Here is an 11,574-nt window from a genome sequence, read left to right as displayed (position 1 = left end):
AAACTTAGGCAGTTCTTATAGGCTGCATGGCGTAAACTTTTTGGGGAGGGACAGGATTGGCCAAGAAGATGAATTACGTGAGGCGAGGGGTGGGAGCATCCAAGGAACTATCAGAAAGGCTCCTGATACAAAGTCAGAGTTGGAAAAGATAACCGAGTAACCCTGCAATCTCACTTTATTACTCTATTATTGCAGAAACGACCAAAATACAGGCCTGGTTATAGTATTATTCATTATGACTGCAATTGTGTTTTCATTGGACGAGATTACCTTTTAATTTTATTTGCATAGCTTCACATAACCGAGGAGAAATAAAGTAGCAAATTGCCTCATTATGCTAAGAAGGCGTTTGAAACGGAATCACATTTAAAAAAAAAACTGGTAAATATAATTGAAGTTAACTTATTGTGGGAGATTTGCGTTTTCTGCAGGTCTGAGCGCAAACAGTGCGTATTTGTATCCCTTCATCTATCCATCGGCATCCCAATTAAATGTCTATTTGCTCTTCATAGCGCTGCTGCTGCATGTTTGCTGTAATCTCCAGTAATTGTATGAGCTGACACTTCTTTTTAAAAATCAAGTATTATGCAGCCTTGGCACATCTCTGTCGACCCAACCCACATGGATTTTGGATTTATGTTTCCATCTAGTCTCGCCTAACCAAGTGAGATCAAAGGACTTTCGTATAGGCAACATATGATCGCAATCTTACATTTTGACATGCAGCCAGTACTGCAGAGTTTCAAACTTTTCCTTGCTGCATGCTCTAATTATACTCCCCACAAGAGGGCACGTTTTTGGTAGACTAATATACCACAAACTATATGCAAAACTGCGGTAGAATAATTAAAAAAAAAAGTTTATATTTCTTTGTTCATCCATAAAACCGTACATACAGTGATTATTCCCTGTTGGCTCCAGTCAGAAATGAGGAGAGAGCTGCTCTGTGTTTAAGACCCTCTGGTATTTACTAGGTTGGTGATACAATATCCATCTTGTTTAGTGGAGGATTACTTTGTTTAGGTTGAGAAGGCTGTGGTCCACAGGAGCAGCATCTGGTTCAGGAAACAGGGGGGCAGTCAGGGTCAGAGGTCACAACACCAGCGAACATCCATTTACATCCTAGTGGAGGCCCGAGAGTGAAGTATTGTTCCAAGAGAAGCACAGGCTTGTTGAAGTATTTCTTTTTGAATTAAGCATTTGATATTTTAGCTAAAGAAATGGCCACATTTATTATAATTTCTGGCTGAGGAATTCATTCACTCTGCTGCAGTTGTGACATTTCATAACTTCAGGATTGGAACTTGCATTTGTCTGTTTGTGGAAATGATGATTGTGACTGGGGAAAAAAAAAACCCACAAGAAAGAGCATGTGAGGCCTCTTCAAGGTGAGCCTACCTGTCGGGTGGCTCTGTCCATGGTGCTGATCTCAGCTCACAACACTCTACCTGCTGCACCTCACAGGTGACCAGGCTGATCTCCAACCACCTTGTCTGAATCTTTTTGCCATCATTTTTTACTGCTGCATCCCATGAAAAAGTAGCAATACCTCTGAAGATTTTTTTCCTTTTTGTATTTAATCTTAACAGATTGCTTTGCTGATTATATTAAAACCTGACTGTGTGTCACATAGTGCATGAACATGAGTGATCCCATTTAAATCCCATTTTGTTCTACTTGTTCTTTTACTTAAGTCATCTTTTGAATGCAGGACTTTTACGTGTAATGTATATATATATATTGATAGTGTTGTTTTACTACTTTACTGCGTTAATTGATCTTAATACTCCTAGCATCACTGCACATTTACATTTCTTGGCACGTTGCTCCGCAGAGTTCAGCTTTTTGCTGCTGAAGTGACTCTGAGAAAACACAGCTGCTTCTCGCGAATATGATGTCATCACAGGACTACTCCTCTGGTGTTGATCTTTAATAAAGACAAAACCTTCATCAGTCAGTTACAGACTGTCAGGGCCTGACACTTACATGAATGTGAAGAGGAGATAAACGGCGCTGGTTGTTTTTCGGCGTGATTTACCGTGCATCGCTGTCCACTCGGTCTGGGGCTGTGGCTAGCAACAGCTGAAGAAAGCCTTTGTCCTTATCAATGAGCAGTGAGTGGGTGTTTTGATAAAGTCAAGTGTATATGACTGACTCATGCAACTTGACACACCAGTCATGAGTGACCCCAGAGCGTCATTAACCACCCCTCCCAGAGGTCACATCAAGGCAGACACAACTCAGGCTCTCACTCACTAAGTCCTGAGCCAGAGCCAGATCCACAGAGACCTGTCTATTTTCTCTGCTCGAGCCCTGGAAGGCAGTGTTTCTCTATCAGCCTACTCATATCTATTGAAATAACAAACCACAGTCCTCCACATGTACAAGGCTCCCACAATTGACAGTGATATTCATGTTCACTCCATTAAAGTTTAACCGCAATGAGTCCAGTGCCAGCTCGCCAAGATGGATCAACTGCACGGGATGAGAAAAGACAGGGCTACGTTCTTCAAAGAGCAGTCCCTGATAGCCTCCAATCAACCCTCAGGACTAACAAGGTCAAACAGCAGAGTTGGATGACAGCGTTTTTCCTCAGCAATACTCTCAAAATGTCCCATTCCGTAGAGAGATCCAGACTTCATATCAGGGGATTTCTGATAACAGCAGACCAGCGGTGGTGAGAAAGGATCTGGGGTGTTGAATTTGGAGGTGAGGATGAGAACAGCCCTTTATAAGCTGTCTGGACACATAGGAGCCAGGACTCCTGAAGTTAGCTGTAAAGAAAAAAAAAAAGCCTTTGAAAGCTGAGTGCTTTGATGTTGCAGGTTCTAATCATGGTTCAAGTTGGTATTCCTGTAGCAGATCACAATTTAACTTTGTCTGAGAAAACTGAGTGAAGCTTGCCAATTCCTGGAGTCTTATCTCATAAAAAGGATAGATTTTTGCTGAATTAAAGGCTGATTTTGAGCATGAAGAGGTGCACATGTGCATATGCACGTGCGGGGCTGTAATAGATGTTCTGTTAAATCTATTCATGTCGTCCTAATGACTCGGTGGAATATCAGACAGCTCTACCACACAATGACACCTTATTAGCCGCTAAGAACCAACAAACCTCCAGTATGTTTTCACAGCTTGGAAGCTCAGGGTGATGTGGGGTCTGCTGAAGAACTGGCATCCCAGCAGTATAATCTCTGTTTAAAACGCACACACAAACACACACAGAGACACACACACACACAAAACAAACACAGGGCTTCCTCCAAGGGTTTGAGAAAGTGTTTCACTGGTCTGACTTCACTCTCAAAACAACAACACAAGACTACAGAGTGTATCAAGTAAAACAACAGCTTGGACATTCACTGAATTCTGCATTTAATTCTGCATTTAACCAACCACACATCATCATTTAACAACCTCACATCCTCTCACTGAAGACTGCAAGATGAACATCAGCTCATATATTTTGTGCCCTTGCCACTGCTAAAACCTAAAACCCCCCAAGACCTCTGAGCCATGCCTTCTGCTGCCTATAAAGCCTGTTGCCACCTAGCAGACCACACACACATTCACCCAGGCTGCTGCAGCACCGAGACCAAAGCACTGACCCATGCAATGAAAATATCTGTTCACAGACTTACAGTAGCTTTACCGTATTTCGGCCAGACTATCGGTGCTTGACAGGTGTTACTGTTTCAAGATATCGTGTCTGTGTGCAGCTCATGAGGAGTCTTATACAGCAGCCCAGCAATAACTGTCTAACTTTATGAAGGCCACAGTGATCAGTTTATGTTGAAACTCATTTTATCATAATTTCTGAGGATGTCGTTGTGGAGCTGTTTCCAATATTTTGTCCACCCTGTTCATATCAATGAGGGAAGCTTAAACAGAATTCTTGTAAATACCAGATTATTACTAGATACAGTATATTTTACATAGATGTATTTGTGTAATGAAGAAGTCTATATACAGTAAAGCGCAGGTAAGATAGGATCAATGATCAGTGTTAAAAGGGTCATTTCACCCAAATCTATCTATCAGTATCTATGCAGATAGTTCAGGTTTTATGTGCTGAAACTTGAGGTATCTGTTTTTGTGACCTCTGTAGCCGCCGATATAAGGAATTTTGTTTGTGGTGCTCATAACATTGAAAAATAACATTCATAAAACTCAACAGCAGCGTGTCTTTGCAGAGACAATGCAGTTACTCTTGATAATCCACAGACCTCGTTTTCAACTGTTTTTATTGGAATTATTTCCCGCTGATGAAATCGTCCCAGTGAAATGTATATCGAAACATAAAACAGGTTACAAATCCCACACGGTTCATCTGAAGTGGAAATAAAAGCTGGATGTCACCGCTTTAACCTCATAGTCATTGCTTTCCCACTTCACATCAAATGTACTGGATAAGACAGCCAACACAGCAGTGACTGACCCCTTAACTAAATATGTGTTAATAATACTATAAAAGCCTTGATATTACATTACATGCATTCAAAGAAGCAACGCAATATAACTCACACAAAGTACAGCCACACAGGCAACTCTTGGTGTTGCTGTGAAGCCACTCCTTCTAAAAAAAAAAAGTAAATAATAGCACCTGTGGAATGGACAGTCTTTTCATAAGAGCACCCCCACATCCAAAAGTGCACTGCAGGTGCACACTATGTAACAATCACAAACACAGGAAAAAAGAAATCATCCCTGTGCTGTGCTGCTAAGTTCCCACGTGGTAGTTCTTTTATTGTTTCATATATTGAGGAAATCTGACAAAATGACTTGGCAAAGACAAACTGTTAGGAGCGTCATCACTCATGCTCTCAATATGAGTAACGGCAGTGTCCTCATCTTTATCTGTGGCTTTAAGCCTGGCGAAATAACCCTGGCAGAGCACATGTTGGGAAGCAGCGTAACATGCCGTGTCACATGGACTTATGTAAGTGATGAGCATAATGTCGGTAGTCCAGTGTGGTTCTTCACTCTAACCACAAGTCCTACCACAGTCCCTGTTAATAAGGGCTCTGTGAGGAGAGGGAGGTCAAACAGAGTGCTCCAGCTGCACAGGAGGATGAATAGCAGTACAGGGGGATGATGGGCAGAGGTGTGGGGGCGGGGTGCGAGGACCTGGGGAGTGATCAGGACAGAGGAGGGTCTCCCATCCTTTGCCAAAAAAAACAGTGGAGGAGTGTGGAGGATCACTCCGGCTGCTTATCTATAGATCGATAGATAGATAGATAGATAGATAGATAGATAGATTAAAAACAAACGTTCACAGAGAAATGCACTGGTTTATGATTTTTTCATTCCACATTCCCCCTTTCAGAGTCTATTTATGCAGCTTTCCGCCCAACAGGAATACAGCATAATAAATTCAAAGTACTTTTGCAGGCAGTCAATTCTAAATTATGTGATGCAGTAACGACACTAACTCTCCTCTGAACCGCAGCTGTGTTCCCATCTCCCCCAGATTTCTGCTCACCTCTGCTCCTCCCTGTGTGTCAGTTAGAGGCGACCTCCTCCTCCTCCTTCAGTCGGACCAATCTGTCAGGACACAATAGGCTACCTCTCCAGCTATGTTGTTTTTGGAACGGGAGCCCTTCAGCCCCGCTTGTTCTCCCTCTTGGTTGACAGAAATTAGCCAAGAAGACAATCTTCTTTGAGGGATTTATCTCTCCGCTCTCGGCTTACTGTAGTTTATAATGTTTTTTTTTTTTTGGGGGCTCTCAGGGTGTTGTTTACTTCCACTCATCAATGGGGAAGTTGTGTGATCATGGCCACCCAGCTGGGAATCTCTTCAAGATGTGAAGTCATTCAGCTTAATTACCACCTTCGATATTTCCAATTAGAAGAGCATAAGCATGAGCGTTAAGAAGACTATAATTACTGATAGATGAGGTTTTTTGTTTCATTTTCAAAAGATAGTGATGTCCTCATCAATATAACCAGCATTACTTTGAATAGCTTCTCTTCCAGGACGACCCACAGAGCCGTCATGACAGAGTGAAGGTGGATCGTCTGAGCTTTATTCAGATACTGACGGCTCAAATCTGCTAAAGACATTACTTGGGGTTGTGAAGTGTAGACACCTGCAGCTTATGGCTGTTCTCACCATCTGCTGGACATTCTTTAAATAATAGCAGGTAACAGGAATGTGTCTGCGTTACAAGAATAAGCAGCAGTGGTTATGGTACATATTGTACCTGGAATGGTTCCTTTATGTTTTGGTACCTTTACTGTATTTCCATGTTGTACTAATTTACACTTTTCTATTACATTTCAGTTAAATAAATGTTTTACTCTTTACTACATTCTATTTATTTGAAGGTTTTTAGGCGTGTGATCCCTCAGAAAGGGCACTTTGAATTGCAATAACCTTTAAATATCAAAGTTCAATTAAATTTGATTTCCCATTTTAACTTTCTCAATGGTTTAGTTTAAACATCTTGAATATTGTCCAATATTCTACAGAATACAAAACAAAAGTTTAAAAAAGGAATGCAAAGTTGTGTTGGAGAACACCTCAACCAACTTTATGAGTAAAATGCTGCTTACACAGTGATGCATCAATCTAACAATGCAATGCATTACAATTTTTCTAGAAAAGTACTTTGAATTATTTTGAGGGTTGTGAGTGCAAGACCTTTACTTTTAATGACGTATTTTTAAAATTGTTTTATTAGTGCTTTTACTTGAGGAAAGGACCTGAATACTTCTTTCACCACCAGTACTTTAAAGGCATTCAGAGTAATATTTTATACAGAGGTCAACAGTTTATTATGATGGCTCATATGTTAAAAAGGCCTGAGATTTGAGGTTGGAATATGCAGGCTGGTAATAAAGCGTATGTTGTGAGATGGATGCACTTTTTAAGAAGAAAGCGATCACTAGAGGCCCAGGACTGAAACGCTCATCATCAAAATGTTGTGCTGCAATCCTTAACATTCCCATGTCTCATTCCCAGCCATCCTCCATCTGTTTTTTAGATTATTGACGAACTGGGCCTGTCACGGTTGGTACATCAGACCTGTCAGCAGACACGCTCTTCGCACCTCCCCCCACATCATCGTAGTACACCTGACAAAACCTCTTACTCCAAGACAGGATGTGATCACATCAACAAAAATAAACCCGTCTACTAACAGGGGGAAGTGGAGAAAGATCTCACTAGATCGGGGACTTTGTTGTGGTCTGAGGTGCAGATGCTTTCTCGGATGTTTATCACAAATATTGGGGCTTATTTGTGTCTTCTAATTTCCCTTAATCTTTATCACGGTGCTCTGCCATGACGAAACTCAGTTTTCTGTGAGGTTGGTTGATGGAAAAAGTGAGAGTTGGAGCAAAGTGAGGTGTCCAAGGATGTGGATGGTGATTACTCACAAAGCCGCTCTAGACGCTGCCAAACACTCCAGGTTGTTTTTTTCCTTGTGAGTCATCTGGTAACAGAGCTTCCTCCTTCCCAGCGGTGGTCATGGGAAGAGGCTCCAAGCAGGCTGTTAGTCAGCAGAAAGGCATTGAACTCTGAGCAACAATCGACACCTTGTAATGTACACCGCAAACATTTTCAACTAGAAACATACAAACCGTCACAGGTTTACAAAACTACATCAGTGTCTATGATTTTGTGCTATGAGCAAATTAGATCTCTGATTTTATTGGGGTTTTTTGTGGGGTTTTTTTTTTTAAAAGACTGTTTTCAAGCATGTTTTAAAAAGCCATTGAAGTACAAAAATGCAACTGATTCATAAGACTTGATGTCTGATTTTCAGTGAGAATTTTGCCGTAGGTGTTCGCTTGTAGTTGGGTTTCTTTTCTTCATGTCTATGGACTCCAGCCATAGTGCAGGTTGCTGTGGTCTCAGCATGTGATCCTTTACTAAGTGATTAAAACACCAGTGATAAATGAAGTGCAGCCATATAAACTGTAAACCCTTGTTCTTTTTGTCTGGCTTTTCTAATTGCTGAACTTTCTCTGCTTTCACATCATCCATTACTAAATTATTACGGTGCAATGAGAAAAGGGGTTGGTGGCGGTGGTGGTGGTGGTGGAGGGGGTCTTTGAGACACCACCGCCACCTTTGCAGCAAGCATAAATCACCAAGCTAATAAATTGAAAGCTAAATGACTTCTTGCCCTCAGCATATATTCAACATACATCATGGAGGCAAACCAAATGAAGCCTTATATACCCTTGAGGACAGAGGAATGCTTCTGTTCATAACAGTGATTTGTGGATGACTCCTATGGCTGCTGGCTTCAGAAATCAGAGTCAAACTGTTTGGACTCCAACTATGCTTACTTTTATCAGCATGGCTGTGTGTGTCAGATCTATATCAGCAGGTTAAAATCAGTTTACTAAGAGAACATACTAAAAGAAAATCCAACATTTTCTGTCATCGTGTTTTCTCTTCATTCAAATATACTTCAGATATCGACCAAATGCTCTGCACAGCTGCAGTACTTGCAATGTTTTGAGTATAGATTAAAAAAAGAATAGTGCATACTTGTGTATTGTATATTTTATTGTATGTATTTCACTATTATTTATGATATGCCATGCTGAGCAGTGAAGGACACTCATTGTTTGTATTGCTGTCATGAGATGTTCCTGTTCTGATAAGACATTTTATTATATTTCATTTTTTTATTGAATGGGGACATTGCACGCTATGTGCACGTTTATGTATTCATTACATAGGTTTTGGTTCCCTCATGAGAGTTAACACACGTGCAGATGTGGAAAAGCAGGGCAACTCACTCAACATCAATACAATGGCGCCACCCTCTGGATCTAAAGCGTCATGTTCTATGATGTTTAGAGGATCTTTGATCCACCATGAAGACACAAGTGCTCTATGGTAGATACATCTCATCTACATACATCTTCTGTATAGTAAGTATTATTTTATTATCTCCTCAATGGCAGTGAACTAAAGATCAGATAACTCTAAATGCAGCCAAAATGAGAACTAAATGAGAACTATGGTTCACAAATCAAAGTTTTAGAACAGCATTTTATTGAAATAGGCCAAAATCACTCTTTTCATGGCTATCATGTTACTGGGAAAGCATTTAACCATTTGAGGAGGACAGGAAGCATAAATGCATCACTATAATATGAAGGATAGTCAACATCTCAGTTAGTACATCATCCAAAAAATTCTATGAAAGCAATGCACTAATGAGCTTAGTTTTTCTTGGAAGTTAGCTGGGATAAGAGCCAGATGAAACAGCATATTTTTTTTCTCTTCGTAAAAGAAAATAATGTCTCGCCAACCTCTCCTTAATCCCACCTTGATCACTAGAGCAGATCGAGCGACTGAGATTGTTTGTGAGGGCTCACGTCGTCCATTGTCGTGATGAAGAATTGCATCTGTCTGGGACACTTCTTGAAAAGCAGTCTGTGGTGAGTGTGTTCCTTGAAGGAACAAGCCAAGAAACCAGGAAGTATACAGCGCATGAATTATGCTGAACAAACACGACGTGCATTGCAGAACGAACCCCAGCATTTTGATAGGACAATCTTGGATGTGTGCCTAGTACAGTGCATTACTGTGACTTTACTGCTGCAGTCAAGGGGGTGCACTCAGAGTGCGTATGGCTCTTTCAGAGTGCATGAGAGCATTTTCAGTGTCACATTTTGTTCTCCAAAGAATCGACAGGAGACACTTCAACACATATTTCCCTTAATACACTTGAATATTCACACACTAAGAAGCAGCACTCAGTGTTGGCACAGGTTTGGCAGGAGTGTCAGCGACAAGGACTGCTTAATGTGTTAATGTGTTATGAGGAACAGCAGTGGCTCATGTTGGCACGGAGCTCAGGGTGAAACACAACAGCAGTCTGGAGAAGCTGTGAGCCTAAAACACACACTTGGTTATATCTATATGAGCTTTTTTATCATATAGTTTCACTGAAAACAGTTTGTACAGAGTTCGGAGGAGAGATGCTCTAGTCACTAACTAAAAATGCCCCTCTGGGAACGAAGAGGTAAAAAAAAGAGGTAAAAATAAGACAGATAGTGGTCTCTCTCTCTTTCTCTCTCTATATCTCTCTCTCTCTTTGTCAAATAAAGCCAGATGTTTAAGTGTTGGGGGCTCTGTTTTGGTATAGACTTATTTCTCTAGGTGTATATTTCCTGGTACAGACTTCTTTTTTTTCCCCTCCTAAAATTAATTGAGTCATGCAGAATAATAATAATAATATTGCCCATAATTATTTTTTTTTAACACCACAGTCAAAACACTTGATGAAGATTACTTCGTAAACATTACAGGCATTCAGATTTTTTCTTCTTGTAAACAGCTGACAAAACCAACCAAACACATTAGAAACCATCCTTTCCATTTTGTCGACCCCATTTTGCTCTCAAAAAGCAGAGGGCAGCATGATTACTTTGCCTCTCCAACCCTTTGAGTTGATCATTTTAACTTGGAGAGATTTATCTGTCAAGATAGGCAACATAAAATACTGCACTACAAGATCATGCAGATATCATAAGATCTGAAAAATCTGAACAGTTTAAGTTTACAAGTTCTTACCAGCTCTGCAAACAAGCAATTTCCTTGTTACTTTTGATTCAATTTCGTTCAGTTCATGTATCAGTGAACAGAGCAACATTTGCAATGTTAAGTGTCTTTTAAATGACTGTAGTAACTTTATTTATTCAAGGTAGGACCAGAAATTGCTGAAGGTAGAAATATTTAAATGAAACCCTTAACATGGTGGTGGTGATCATTTTTCCCAGTAAATAAGGCTTGTGGGATACTTGATTTTCAGTAAATTCTTTTAGGGTTTCTATATATGTATATATATTTTGCAGATGTGCAACCCATTTTAGTGTTTTCTGTTTCATTTCATCCTCTGTTGTTTTGTAGTGGCTTGTCGCAGGTGAAGTGGGTCACTGGCAAGCAGTCTGTGGACATGTGAGGGGCTGTAAAGGTCAAATATATAATTAATGATGTTGTTCATTAAGATGATGTTGTCACTCTGCACAGCGGTGTAACTCTTCTTATAATGTCTACGGATGACATAAGTGACAAGAGGTGAAATATTTTCCATCTTAAAAAAAACCTGAAGCCGCAGACAGGCAACAACACTCATAATAATTAACTGTTATCTGCACTCTCACACTGCTGCCATAAAAGGCTCCCAAAACAAAAGTGGTCACATTTCATTAGTCACAAAGTTTAATGCCTCACTGCATCTGAAAAATGGGGACCTAAAAAGGCAGTGTCCATTTTTAAATTGGATGCCTGCAACATTTTTTATTTGTTTCCCTCATTTCACTGTAATACTAGCAGCACTTCACCCTGTATGTGGTTCTCACAGCAAAAGGTACAACCTTTACAATATGCAAAGAACTTGTGCACACAAACCACAATAACACAACACTTGTATCACTTTTTTAAAAGAGTCAAACTGAAGCTCTTTTATTCATTTTTAAGCCAGTTATCATTTAGGTCTAATTCTGTATAGCTTATTAATAATTGGTTCAAGCACATGTATACATGCATAAGTACCCTTCACATTCATACATTCTGTTATTTTTAAAAGCAAATCATCAATAAAT

The sequence above is a fragment of the Pempheris klunzingeri genome, chromosome 8 (assembly GCF_042242105.1).
Source record: "Pempheris klunzingeri isolate RE-2024b chromosome 8, fPemKlu1.hap1, whole genome shotgun sequence".
NCBI classification, from domain to species: Eukaryota; Metazoa; Chordata; class Actinopteri; order Acropomatiformes; family Pempheridae; genus Pempheris; species Pempheris klunzingeri.
Note: the sequence above shows the minus strand (reverse complement) of the source record.